Source organism: Poecilia reticulata, chromosome 15 (genome assembly GCF_904066995.2).
Source record: "Poecilia reticulata chromosome 15, P_reticulata-male-v2, whole genome shotgun sequence".
Classification (NCBI taxonomy): Eukaryota; Metazoa; Chordata; class Actinopteri; order Cyprinodontiformes; family Poeciliidae; genus Poecilia; species Poecilia reticulata.
The window spans coordinates 27,637,992-27,652,822 of NC_088844.1; the positions used below are offsets into that span (position 1 = coordinate 27,637,992).

At 40.6% G+C, this 14,831-nt stretch overlaps 1 long non-coding RNA gene across 1 annotated transcript; it reads left to right on the forward strand.

The window, feature by feature from the left end:
• Window positions 1-4,839: 4,839 nt before the first annotated feature.
• Window positions 4,840-14,246, forward strand: LOC145555216 (uncharacterized). The gene is made up of 2 exons (XR_014091314.1): window positions 4,840-5,532; window positions 11,601-14,246. It is a non-coding gene; the product is annotated as an uncharacterized LOC145555216 (long non-coding RNA).
• The last annotated feature ends 585 nt before the right edge of the window (window positions 14,247-14,831 follow it).

Sequence of the window (14,831 nt, forward strand, 5' to 3'; positions counted from 1 at the left end):
CGGCCCGTCGGCGGCTCCGGTGCAGTGGGCAGGTTTGATGCGAGGGGGGGGCACCGTCCTCCGCTTCTCCTCCCACCATCACCTCCTCCTGAAGCTGCCTGCTCTGTGAGGCAGGCACCATCATCATCATCATTACTGTTATTATTAGCACCACTATGGTGGTTATTGTTTCATTTATTTATGGTTATCATTTATTTCGCCTGAAAACTCCCATTGGGGTTTTAAAAATCGCTTTAGAACAGAATCTGACCGACATTTGCAGAAAATTCAAAGCAAAACAGAAAAAATTAACAAAAAAGACATTTACAGACTGATGATTCCTCCCAAAATCAAATAGAAAAAAAATGCTTTAGAGCATTTTGTGACAGTATTTAGTGTTTTATTATTCAAAAGTAACACCTTTAGATGAATTAAGTCAATGATTAATTGATTATTTTTAAAGTATTTTATTATCAAGTTGGACGAAGTTTATCATCAGTATTGCAAATGATAAGAGAAACATTTTAATATTGCAGAATTGATTGTATTTTTCTTAGAATAATGCATTTAAATGAGTTAAAATCAATCTCGACTAGAGCATTTTTTATATTATTATAATAATTATTATTATCCCGATGACGTATTTTGAGCATGATAAATTATAGGACTTGAACAAAATCATATCTTCTTCTTTTTTTTTATTCTATCATACTGCTGGCTTTATTTAATTAATAGTTTATTTAAGAAGATTCTCATATAAAAACATAAACAGCAGCGACTCTCCAGCCGGAAGGGAAACGTGACGCCGACATCCTGCAGGTTCAACAGAGTTCATTCCGTCTCATCTCGATCCGAACAGAAACATTTTAAATGCTACATGTTTTAGTTCTCATTTCAAATTAAAAGCTTTGCAGATTCACGGAGAGGCATTAAAACACAACAAACTGAAAATGTTTACGTCCTTAACTCTAAACGTCAGTTTCAGTCTGGATCGTTTCGGTTTTAAAATCTACATTTTCTCCAACAAATATTTAAAGCCTGAGAAGATTTAAGTCTGGGTTACAAATAAGGAAGCCGTGAGATCCAAAAAGGATTTAGCAGCGTTAGTACTTTTGAGACGGAGTTGGTTATTAAATCCGTTCATATTTTCGGATTAAATCCCCGCCAGGCTGCGTTTTCCTGCGGAGCCACAAGGAGGGGGCGAACCCGCAGGTTTCCTCATCAACGTGCGGCGCCGGCGGCGCGATCACGCAGGACGGGCGGGGACGTTACTATAACCCCGGTCCAACTGGAGGAGTAATAACGGAACAAAAACATGAAATGTGTTTTATCGTCAAACATCTGATTCAGATCAAACTTACAGCTGTAAAATTAAAACCTGCTGCTAATCACATGAATCTACTCTGAAAGTGTTTTAATGTTATTTCCTTCTCGCATTGAATTATTATTATTATTATTATTTGACTTCATCTTGATTCTCTGAATGTTTTTCTGCAGGAATGATGTTTATTTCTAACTTTGTTGCTCAGATTTGATGTTTTCTGCGCTTCAGCACCGCGGACAGCGGCTCAGACCGACTGAACATGTTCGACCCTAGAAAAACACATTTAACTTTATTTTTCACCGGTCCTAACTTAAAAAAACTAAATGAAACCAGCATAAAGCCGCACTAACATAAAAGAGCATAAATATAGCGACTTATCCCGTCGGTTACGGCCGTAAAGATGTCATAATAATTTTTCTAAAATATATTCTGATAGGAGATATAAAAAAAACAAAACAAATGTGTCTCTTTGAATAAACATAAGTCAAAAATTTTACTCTTTTTAAATTCCCCAATACGTGAAGACAGTCTTGAATATATTAATCCAATTAAATATTAATTTATTTTTATTTATTTTTTTAAAGTTACTATATCATAAAATAATTTAAATTATAATTGAGATTTTTAAAAAAAGTCATTTTAAGTTAAAAGGACGACGGGAGAAATTTGGCCTTTTGTATATTTTAGTTTTTAGCAAATCAACATCAAACGACACGTTTCGCAGCTCTGAGGCTTTTTATTTTTATTTTTAAAATGCATTTAATAGAAAGCGAACTCACTGCGTAAAGACCCTCAGGCTCGACGTCACCCTGATGACGTCACTACGACCCGTCACAGTGTCCGCTGCTGATCCGAGGCTGGAGACAAACCAGTGGAAATGGTTCCCGCCTCTCTCCACATTTAATCTCCTGTTAAGCGAATCTCTGTCAGAGAAAACTGAGGCGGGCCTCGTCATTTTTCCGTTTCCTGTTTTATTTCTCACCTAATATCTCAAACAAACGTCTTCAGGTGTTTCATGTTGAACATAAATATCATTTATTTCAGCAGCTCAAGTCAAAATGTGGATCTCGTAGAATCACGGAGTGGCTGACAGTCATATGCAGAAAACAAGAAAATAAATGTAGTTTTAATGCAGAAATGTTCTGTAGCGGCACTCTGCACAAGGAAAGTTTAGTGGAAGGAAAATCTGTGATAAAACCGATTGGAGGGTTTGGCAAACGGTAACTTTTGGGTTGAGGTTCAGTTTGACGTTTCCATAGTTAGGAAGAAACATAGAAATAAATGTTTACGTCTTTAATCTGTTAAATCAGGGGCCCCCAAAGTGGGTCCTCGAGGGCCGACATCCTGCATGTCTCCCTGGTTTAACGCACCTGGATCAAATGATGGTTCGTTAGATGGCCTAAGAAGAACATTGACATGCTGAAAAGGGAGAGAAGTAAACCATGCAGGATGCCGGGCCTCCAGGACCCGCTTTGGGCACCACTGTGTTAAATGAAGGCTGTTCCCTCTTTCAGTCGGTCGTCATTGTCAAAATATGAGTTTTCATTCTGGTGTTAAATTTATTGAGTTAAATGTCGCGAGCGACACTTAAAAGCAATAAATACATTTTATTTGACTTCACATTTCCTGATTTCTTGAAATATATCAAATTTACTCTCCATTAAGGACTTCAAATATATATGGATTAAAAAAACAACTTTAACTCTCATCATTTTCTTCATTAACTTTTAGCATTGGCGACCCCACAGGGTGGACAACGGGGGCCCTGGCCCCATCGTGGATAGATAGATAGATAGATAGATAGATAGATAGATAGATAGATAGATAGATAGATAGATAGATAGATAGATAGATAGATAGATAGATAGATAGATAGATAGATAGATAGATAGATAGATAGATAGATAGATAGATAGATAATACTGTATTGATGACCAAAGCGGATTTTTTCCCCACCATAACACACAAAAATCAAAATACAAAAAAAAAAATATATATAAAGTAATCTTCAATCAAGACATGAATGTAAATTAATTACTTAATTTACAAAATTTAAAATAATATTTATATATTTTTGGTTTATCATCTTAAAATAAATTCCTCTTTTAATGCAGTTGTATAATCTTGCAATTATTTCATTCATTTATTTATGCATCGTCCACGTCTGCGCCTCTTTAAAAATGCAGGGGAAGTTATTTACACTTCTGACAGTTTCTGCTCATTAAATGAATCAAACACTGTAAATATTCAGCCATATTCCAGTAAAACAAATGAAATAGATCAATTCCACACTGACTGGTATTTCTAGTTTGTACGTGGTTTTTAAACAGGGTTCACCAATAACAATATGTAAGGTAAGGTCATTTTAAACACATTTTCAGCAACAAAGCAATTCAAAGTGCTTTAAATGAAATAAAAGGAAAACAGAAAAAGTTCATATAAAGAAATAAACCACTGCGCCCCCTCCTGGTGGCGCCCATTTTCGGGAGGTCCCAAATCCTGGCATTACCATCTATTATTAGTCACTGCTGCAGTTCCCCTCCTGCACTAATCGCTACGTAAACTCTGCGTGACTCTTGAAAAGCGCCCCAAATCCGCTCATTTGCTGGTGTTCGGAGGCAGAGCGGTTCGGTAATCCTGTCCGGGTTCGCAGCGCGGTGACCTCCAGCAGCTGCAGCGGACACCGTGACCCCGCCGGGTCCCTCCCTCCCTCCCGCCGTGACTGACAGCTCCGCCGCTCATCGCGTGTGAACGAGCATGGAGGTCATGCAGGAGCGCAGGAAGGCGTGTTGCAACCGACAGTCTGCGCTCACGCTAATAAAACAAATAGAAACGGCGCAGAGTTGTACTGCGGAAATTCCAGCCTGATGTGATTTCATCATGTTTCTCATTCTGCATATTTTCTCTACCAGGAAGTGACATCATCTGCAAACATTAGGCTGATTTATGAACGTTATTAGTGGCACATTTCACAAGAAGATATTATTTTAGTAAAGTCTGAGGTAATCCTCTGTGGTTGCGGAGCTGTCACGCACACTACTCCCACTTAAAAACCCGCAAAACCCACCTGACCCATGGCAGTGGTTTACTGCTTTATTGTTTCTGAAAGGTTTAATATCAGAGAAACATTCAGGTCAAAGTGTTTCATGGCATTTTCTCACTAAAGACAGAACAGCTGATCCAACTTAAGCACGTTGTGTTAATTTATCACAAGGAAACAAATTAAGTTTATCCAACTTAATGGTCAAAATAACGTAAATAAACTTCATTTCATTAAGTTGGATCACCTGTTGTCTTTAAGTGTTTTCTCCCTCCTCGTAAAATGAATTAATCTTTTATTGCAGTTGAATAATCATGTAATTATCTGAGTACTGTTTATGTCTGCTCCTCTTTAAAAGGGCAGTAGCAGGAAGTTATTTACACTTCACAGTTCCCGCTCATTAAATCGGTCATAAACAATAATATACAGGCATTTCAGGAAATAACACACAGACTGATGTTTCCAAGCCTTTATTAGAATATTACATATAACCAATTGTTAGAGATTTTTTGGTATTATCATTTTGTTGTTACTTTAGTTCATATTCAGTCTAATGTTAGAGCAGATTAAAATGTTCTCTTCTTTAGTGTGTGTATTAACTGACCTGGGGGGTCACAGCTGCCTGTTCATCTTCAGGTGAAACAGTTTGACCAAGATTTGAACCGGGCTCAGGCCGTAAATCAGATATCGCATCTGGAACTGGGTTGCTAGTTGTTTAGGTAAATTGTTTTACGACCTTTGCTGTGTTTAGGTAAAATGTTTTACGACCTTTGCTGTTTTTTCTCTGCTGTCTATCTTGCCTATCCTCCCTCTTTGAAGTTTGAAAATAAAAGACAAGCTTTACCCAAAGATTTTCAGAACGCTCTATGAACAGCTCGGAGGAGCAATTGATAGAGTTTGTTCTCCTTTGCAAAGTTTGTCATAAAATTCATATACGTTGTCTGTGGTTCTTTTATGTAGGTTCTAGGAAAATACCTATCATTTTGGTGCCGAAACCCGGGATCTCTCATACCGACCGCTGTCAGGCAGAGGAAGACGCGCTGAATCCGTGCACGGCCAGAGTCAACTGGACCTGGAAAGAAAGACCCAGGAAGTAGAATTCTTCGCTGGGCCAGCGACGTAGGTCCGACTTTGTCTGCCAACGGCGGAGTGACGAGATCCGACTGGACAACCCGAAAACTACAGAAACGTAGGTGAATTTTAAAATGGCTATTTCAGTGGTTTGAGAATCCTTGTATGATGTCGCTCTGCTAAAACTCAGTGGTTTGAGAATCCTTGTATGATGTCGCTCTGCTAAAACTCTGTTCGAGGAGACCCCATAAGGGCAAGTCCTCAGGCGGATAGGAAGCTTGTCATTGCTGTGTGGTTTTGATTTTTGATGGGTAAAATATCACTGGTGCTGAGTTATCTGACAAGGCAAAAACAGATAATGTTGCCATTACTGTGCTGGTATTGCTGGTTTGCTGCTACTTTGATGTGTGTGTGTGTGTGCGTGAAAGAGTAGTGTGAGAGTGGTTGGAGGTTTAAATACCGCTTTGTATTTTACCTCATATAAAACAGTGGAATTAAGCAGCAAACCTCTTGTGGATGCAACAGGCAAGATTCTCCCACTCGAAAGAGTCGAAGCGGGGAATACCACAACAAGGTATTTTAATTGCTGGCCCACTGAAAAGATCTCCAGTTCATAGGACTCCCTAGGAGTCAACGAACCTGGACCAAATTTAAATAAATTCAAATAAATAATATTTTCAAGCTGAAATTGCAAGTGTTTTAAATATGGGAAATAAACATTCTTGTAATTCCTCACTTATTGAGGGCCCCGATGGAGATGAAAAGTACATGCTGTCCAGGTTTCCTGGTAGCACTGTACACATGGAAAAATGGAGAAAGAAATATAAAATAGACGGAAAGCTAAAAATCGATAAATGGCAAGCAATTGTGAGAATTTTGGAGAATAGTGTAGCAAGAAAAACGGGGATAAAAAAGATTAAAAAGGAGGATGAGTTGAGATGTGCTAAAATATGGTTAAAAGCAGCCACAGACCGGAAAGAACAAATTAAAAAGATTAAAGACAAAAAGCTTGTAGAATCAAATAACTTATTTGTAAGACCAGAAGACAATGAAATGGTGCTATCCAGACGGAATGCTCCAGCGGGGCAGGGAGAGCAGGTACGGCCGACTGCTCCTCCCCCAACCGCTGAAGCAAGTTCGTCTGCCTCTGTCCCAGTAGCAACAGCCCCGGCAGACAGTCTTCCGGACGCGCCCGCTACTGGCAGTAAGGAGCCCCAAAGTAGTCTGTATCCCTCACTGGAAGGTTTAGATCCACCCCCGTATGCGGGAGACAGAAGTCAAACAGAACATATGCCAATTGAACAGCCACATTACAATTTAAGGTTAAATCCTAAAAAGAAGATCCAATATAGTCCTGATTTCCACGGGGGACATGTTGAAGAGTACCCCATGATACAGGTACCAAACCCTAATGCTGGTGCGGATGATTCACCACATACATATGTTTTTAGACCCTGGAATTTAGAGGAAGTCCGGAAAGCTGTGGAAGGAATAACACCTGCAGCAGAGGATCCCAATAAATGGATAGAGGACATGACTGGATTAATTCATTCTTATAGACTGAACGGAGTTGAAGCGGGGGCAGCAGCCATGACCTCGCTAGGAAAAGACTGGGCAAAAGTAAGGGGAAACTATACGGGAAAAAATAGAATAGGCCCAATACTATACCCTGATGGAGAAAACCCAGAGCTGAGTAACGAATACAAAGCACAATGGGATCCAGTATGTGAAAGAGTTAGAACAGTTTTCCGTAAAAAGGCAAACTACAATCACTTAGCGGGGATAAGACAAAAAACTGGAGAGGACGTAGACGACTTTCGTCTGCGGTTTGAAAAAGAGTTCAAAGTTCACAGTGGGATTACCTATGATGAAGGGCCCGACAGCGTATATCAACAACAACTGAAAAACGCTTTAATGTCAAGTTTCCGCCCTGAAATTGAGGGCTGGATTAGAAAACACCTGGTCGAATATGATGCTGCCTCAGTCCCACAACTGATGACATGGGCACGTCATGCAGAAAAAGTAGTAAAAAAACCAAAAACAGGGTCAGATGTTTTTCATCTGGAGGATTTTGGAGAAATAGAAACCTCTGCCTTTTTCCGTGGCCCTCGAGAGGCCGAGGGAGAAACAAAGGCAGGAGAGGTCACCCTGAGCAGCGACCCATAAATCACACCACACAAGACGAAGATGTCTGCTGGCGTTGTGGCAAGTCAAACCATTGGGCAAAAGATTGCAAAGCAAAGAACGTAAAGGACTATAGAAGTAGCAGATGGGAGAAAAAACAAAAGCCTAACTCCTCAGTATGACTAGATTCTGCCACACCCAAACAAAACACACCACCAGATCAAATTGGTGTAATGGTGGACATATGTGCAGCTTGGGATATGTTAAATGCATTAAAAGAAAACCTTACATCACACTGAATGTTTGTGGGGAAGAAGTTGAATTTCTATGTGACACCGGTGCATGCAAAACGGTTCTTAAAACTAAAATAAAAGGTGTAAACCCCACAAACGAGTCTATTTGGGTAAAATCTGCCGATGGACAAACGCATAGAGAAAAAATGTCAAAAAGTACATTTTTTAAAGACCCTGAGACAGGAATTAATGTAAAAGCTTCTGTTGTGATGTCACCTAAATGTCCAATAAATCTGTTAGGTAGAGACCTAATGACAAAATTAGGAATAGCAGTAGTCCCTGTACAAGATGGGATGAGAGCTGTCAGATTAAAACATTCTGATATGTACACAGTTCAAAAAATGAACAAATCTACTGTTCATATGATTTAAAGCCAGCTGACAATCCTCATGTCCCAGGAAAGCTTCTTAGAGAAGCTCGTGAACAGTTGGACTCACCTGAAACGGAAATGAACTACAATCAGTTGCATGTAACAATGAACATCCTAAATGATCCACAGGATGATTATGTTAAAAAGTTTTTAGAAACAAATCCTGTGACACTGGCTGTGACCGAAATGTTCACAGACCGACGGTCTTATGCAGCTGTGACTGTGCTCCTTCCGACTAGCCAAATAGAGCTGTATAAGTTACCGGCTAATCCACACATTTCATTATTCAAGCCACATAATATCACATGGGTAGATGTGGGTAATAGAACTAAAATGGCTGGTGAAGCCGCTGATTTCAAAGAAGGTGAAGACGGTTGGAGCTACAGCCCCAGCTGTGACGTCTGGAAACAATCACTATGTGAAGTAGTCACAGGCACAGCTCAAGTCCACGCGTTTGAGTGACACACAAACATATTTTTGACAGGAAAGGATGTAGCTGAACTAGCTGAACTTCCAGAAAACTTGTGGACAAAAGGTCCCTCTGATGTCGGGTTGCTTGGTTCAATTCCCCCGGTGCAAATTAAAGCAAAATCTAGCTGGAGGCCTAGAGTAAAACAATACCCTATAAAACCAGAAGCACTAAACGGGATTAAACCAGTAATTGAAGGTTTGTTAAAAGGAGGAATCATAAAAAAGTGTTCAGATTCTCCTTGTAACACACCTATTTTTCCTGTTCAAAAGCAAATAAAAAGACTGGCGTATGATTCAGGATTTACGTTCAGTAAATGAAGCAGTACAAACAAGAGCACCTAATGTGCCAGATCCACACACACTGCTAAACTCGCTTAAACCAAGCAATAAATTCTTCACAGTAATTGACCTCAGCAACGCATTCTTCTCTGTACCCATTCACCCAGATTCACAGTTCTGGTTTGCTTTTACCTACAGAGGTCAGGGGTACACATATACCAGATTACCCCAAGGCTTTGCAGACAGTCCAAGCATATTTTGTGAGGCAATTATGACCTGCTTATCTGATTTCCAAATGTCAGACAAAAGTCAACTTTTGGTGTATGTTGATGATCTATTAATAGCATCAGAGAGCGAGGAAGCTTGCAGAACAGACTCACTTGCTCTGCTGCACCATCTCTGTCAGACAGGGAACAAAGTAAACAAAGATAAGCTGCAGTGGGTGAGAGAAGAAGTAAATTATTTGGGACACACACTGTCTGCTGAGGGAAAGCAGATACAGAAAGCGAGAAAGGAGACTGTTTCTGAAGCACCTAAACCAGAAACTAAAAAACAAATGATGTCATTTCTTGGACTTTGCAATTACTGTAGAGCCTGGATTCCACACTATGCTGAGAAAACTCAGGCTTTACAGGATTTGATTCATGGCACCCCAATGGCCATGACTGATAAAATAGCTTGGAATCCAGAAGCTGAAAAAAGATTCACTGAACTAAAACAAGCACTAATGCAGGCAACAACTTTGATTCTTCCTAACTATGAAAAAACTTTTATTCAAACTGTAGATTGCAGGAATGGATTTATGACGTCTGTGTTACTACAAAACCATGGTGATAAGCTAAAGCCGTTGGCTTCCTACTCAAAGAAATTAGATCCAGTAGCACAGTCTCTACCAGACTGCGTCCAAGCAGTCTGTGCAGCAACATTAGCTGTACACATGTCGGCTGACATAGTCTTGTTTCACAAGATGGAGCTGTTAGTTCCACACGCGGTAGATGTTCTACTTTTGCAGAGCAAAATGAATTTGCTCTCACCAGCGCGACACCTTTCGTATACAGCAACGCTTTTGTCACAACCACACATTGTAATAAAGCGGTGTACGATTCTAAATCCAGCTACTTTGCTTCCATTACCAGATGATGGAACGCCACACAGCTGCATAGAAGCTACAGAGCACTTGCAGCTTCCAAGGCCAGACCTACAGGACACCCCATTAGCATTGGGAGAGGTCTGGTTTGTTGATGGGTCATGTTCAAAGGAGCCTACGGGTAAAATCAGACAGGTTATTCGGTTGTTGCTTTGCCAAATGAAATAATAGAAGCAGAAAAAATTTCCAGCACTCATTCTGCACAGGCAGCAGAATTGATTGCTTTAACGAGGGCATGTGAACTGGCAGAGGACATGCATTTGACGGTGTACACAGATAGCCAGTATGTTTTCTCTACTTTGTTTTATTTTGCAAAACAATGGGAGCGTAGAGGAATGACAACATCAACTGGGAAACCAGTGACACATGCATCTTTACTTAAAAATCTTTTGCAAGCAATACAACTCCCAGCTAAACTAGCTGTATGTAAATGCACGGCTCATACAACAAGGACGGATGAAGTTTCAAATGGGAACAGACTAGCTGACAAAATAGCTAAAGAAGCTGCAGCAGGGAAGCATGGGAAAGGAACTTTCTCAGCACAGACTGAAGGAGAACAACAACTGATAGACAAAAAAGTGCTGAAAGACATGCAGGACAATGCACCACAGGCCGAAAAAAGGATGTGGATAACTAAGGGTGCGAAAATTAATGATGAGAGCATTTTTGAAGTAAAGGACAAACCAGTTCTACCTAAATCTTTATTTAAAGCTGCAGCAATTGTGACGCATGGGCGCTGCCATGTGTCAACAGGGGGGATGGAAGCCATGATACAGCAACATTTCACAACGTATGGTTTAAATTCCTACCTAAAAAATTTTTGTACTGCATGTCCAGTCTGTGTGAAACATAACCCACAGGGAAACATAAGGCCAAAACGAGGCAGGTTCCCGAAACCATCTTATCCATTTCAAACTATGTATATGGATTTTATTGAGCTTTCACAAAGTGGGCCATACAAATACTGTCTGGTGATGATAGATGCTTTTTCTAAATGGGTTGAAATAGTACCATCAAAGTATGCAGATGCTTTGACAGTAGCGAAGGCTATTTGCAAAACTATTATCCCAACGCATGGCATCCCACAGACTGTTTACAGTGACAATGGACCACATTTTGTAAACCAAGTGATACAAAACATGGCATCTCACTTGGGAATGACATTGAAAAACCACTGTGCCTATCACCCACAGAGTGCAGGGCTTGTGGAAAGAACAAATGGCACGGTGAAAAGCAGATTAAGAAAGTGCATGGCAGACACTGGCCGACCCTGGCCAGAATGTTTAGACTTGGTGAAGCTCTATATGAGAATCACCTCAACAGCAGATGGTCTAACACCTTTTGAAATAATTCATGGGAGAGCTTACAGACTGCCTCTGTTTGCTCCTGACTTACAGAAAGCTGATGAAGAACAAACATTAGCAGATTATATGATCAGGACTCTTAAACTGAAGAAAGTGTCCAGTGCGAATTTACTGCCTTCTGACTCTTCTCCTCCACAGGAGGCACCTCCCATTAAGCCAGGTGACTGGGTCTACATAAAGGTCATCAAACGGAAGAACTGGGCAAGTCCACGGTGGGAAGGACCATTCCAGGTGTTGATGACCACACCAACAGCTGTAAAAATCGCTGAAAGACCCAGCTGGATTCATCTCAGTCACTGTAAGCTGCAGAGAGTGTTGGACCCCTAATCCGGAGTAGAGAGGAAGGTGGGCTTTATTGCCTCCGGGCTGCAAAGGGGTGCTACTTTTAGTGTGGTTCGTCTCAAACCCGGTGAAGAAACGCTTAAGATTCTCACTCTTTTAGTTTGGGGGTTCTGACATCTCTGTGTGCCGAGCAACAATGGGGACTCCATATGCCAGATGGATTTTCTACGGCGCTGTGACTGCAGCATGTTTGATGTTTGGAGAAGGACGTGAGCCTGAGTTCCACAAACACGACTACAGCACCAACCTGTGGTGGAAACTAATGAATAGAACCGCGTACGAGGGACATGCTGTGAACTGCTACGTGTGTGCGCAGCTGCCGGTTTCTATTCACAACTCAGGCCTCCGACCAGGTGACATTACTGACAACAAACAGATGTGTCTCTATGTTCTAAGCACCAGACCACGGCGCGTCCCACCCCTACGGGGAGACAGAGCGCGCGAGAAGGACTATTCAGCTGACCTCCGAATGGGAGAGGCTGTGCAAGGTCTGTTTGGATTTTTAAATTGTTCACTCGCAGACGATGTACTTCCTTTTGCATCATCTCAACAAACTGTATGGAAGATACCAGAGATCATTTCATTAGCAGGAGCTAAACCAGGATCTCTGGGGAACTGTGTCTACAATAATGGACATGTTATTCTAGGGACGTTGCCCTGGAACTTGTGTAACAGAGTTTACACCTACTGCGAACCGACACAGGATTTCATCGACTGCACAGCCTGCAGGGGTCAAAGGATGACTCCACACTGCAAAGTCTGGAAGGACAACCCAGACTGTGACAACTTGCTTCAGGAGAGGAGTTTCAACATCACGCATAAGACAAAGAGGAAACAGGAGACAACGCTGTGCAGTGCCATAGTGCCAGGAGACTATGGTTCACGTATGTTGGCAGATTGGTACTTCATATGTGGAAATGAAGCATACATGTTTTTACCAAAAAATTGGGGAGGACTGTGTGCTGTGGTTCCGTTAATCAACCCGATTGCGTTCATCAGGAAAGCACAAGATGATCCACGTACCCGCTCCAAACGAACAGTTATGTCAGAGGTCAAAAAATGGGGAGGCCTAACTACACACACTGGAGTTCCATGGGAATTCAGGATTTGGAACGGCGGAGAAAAATTCATGCAAGGTTTGTTTCCGTGGGTTGGAGTAGGTGAGATTCGGGACCACGTAGAGATAAACAGGTACGGATTACTGCGACTAATCAACATCACATACCAGCTGGCCAATGGCACCGCGAAGGAGCTGACTGAACTGAGAAACATGGTCATGCAAAATCGTGTTGTTCTGGATTTCCTCACTGCCCCTCAGGGAGGGGTCTGCAAAATTATTGGCCCAACGTGCTGCACTTTTGTGCCGGATGAAACAGGCACTGGAGGAACTATTTCTGATGCTCTATATGAGCTGGAGGATCTTAAAAAATATGTGGAGAGTGGAACACGCGGCTCATCCTTTTTTGATTTGTTTTCATGGCTCACGTCTGGTCCATGGTGGACTTTATTGTTAAAGCTCGTGACACCTATTCTGATTGTTTTGGTTCTGTTCTGTCTTTTTACGGGTTGCATTATTCCTTGCCTACGAAGTATGTTGTTTAAAACAATTAACACAACTGTTGTCAGTTATCAGCTAGCAAAGGCATCCTATGAGACAAATGAAGATGACTTGTTTCGAGGTTCTGACGATTTTCTGAACAATGATGATGTTCTGTAATCAATAAACAGATTAATTCATTTGCTGAATGATTCCTACACCGAAAATGTGAAAACAAGTGGTGTTAGAGATGAGAAAACTGCATTTGATTTTTTGCTGTTTCTTTCTTTTGTTTTTGTCCATTTCATTTATTCATTATATTAATTTAGTCATTGTGTCATTTTTATGTTTAGACTAGGGAAAAAAAAAAACATTCTTGCATTTATTGGTTCTATTTTATTTCTTTTCTTTTCTATGCTTGGCTTTTGAATAGGGTTTACACACGTGGTAAAATGATAAAAAGGGGGGAATGTTAGAGATTTTTTGGTATTATCATTTTGTTGTTACTTTAGTTCATATTCAGTCTAATGTTAGAGCAGATTAAAATGTTCTCTTCTTTAGTGTGTGTATTAACTGACCTGGGGGGTCACAGCTGCCTGTTCATCTTCAGGTGAAACAGTTTGACCAAGATTTGAACCGGGCTCAGGCCGTAAATCAGATATCGCATCTGGAACTGGGTTGCTAGTTGTTTAGGTAAATTGTTTTACGACCTTTGCTGTGTTTAGGTAAAATGTTTTACGACCTTTGCTGTTTTTTCTCTGCTGTCTATCTTGCCTATCCTCCCTCTTTGAAGTTTGAAAATAAAAGACAAGCTTTACCCAAAGATTTTCAGAACGCTCTATGAACAGCTCGGAGGAGCAATTGATAGAGTTTGTTCTCCTTTGCAAAGTTTGTCATAAAATTCATATACGTTGTCTGTGGTTCTTTTATGTAGGTTCTAGGAAAATACCTATCACCAATAAAAAGTTTAATAAGTGGGGTCAAAGAAAAGTATGTTTAATATTTGCTTAAAGGTCGTTTTTTAATTTATGTCTGCACACCTTCTTATCAGAATGCTGCTTAAAATATGTTTTATTAGCATTCATGGCTAACTGTATTTAGCCTGGCAGCGTTTTTTCTAACTTTCAGCTGAAGCAATTAAGACGCCTGCGATACGGGGCTGAAAAATGGCTTATTTGTCATAAATCGATTATTTAAATAATCCTAAACTAGTTTAGTAATCAATTAATCCTTAACTGAAGTCAGACTCAAAAAAAAGACCATTTGCTGAAAGAACATCGTCGTCGGAGCAGAAATTAATCTGAAACCGTACAAAACGTAAACATATTTTGCATTTAAGATGAAAGAAATATGCTTTTCCTGTAAATATGTTCTACTTAGCAGCTCCAGCCAAGCCCAGTCCGTCACCTAGCAACGCAAGCATCATTTTACCTGTTACCTACCAACCCAAGCTGAACTCCAGCACGTTTGTTCAGCTGGTTTTATCGCTG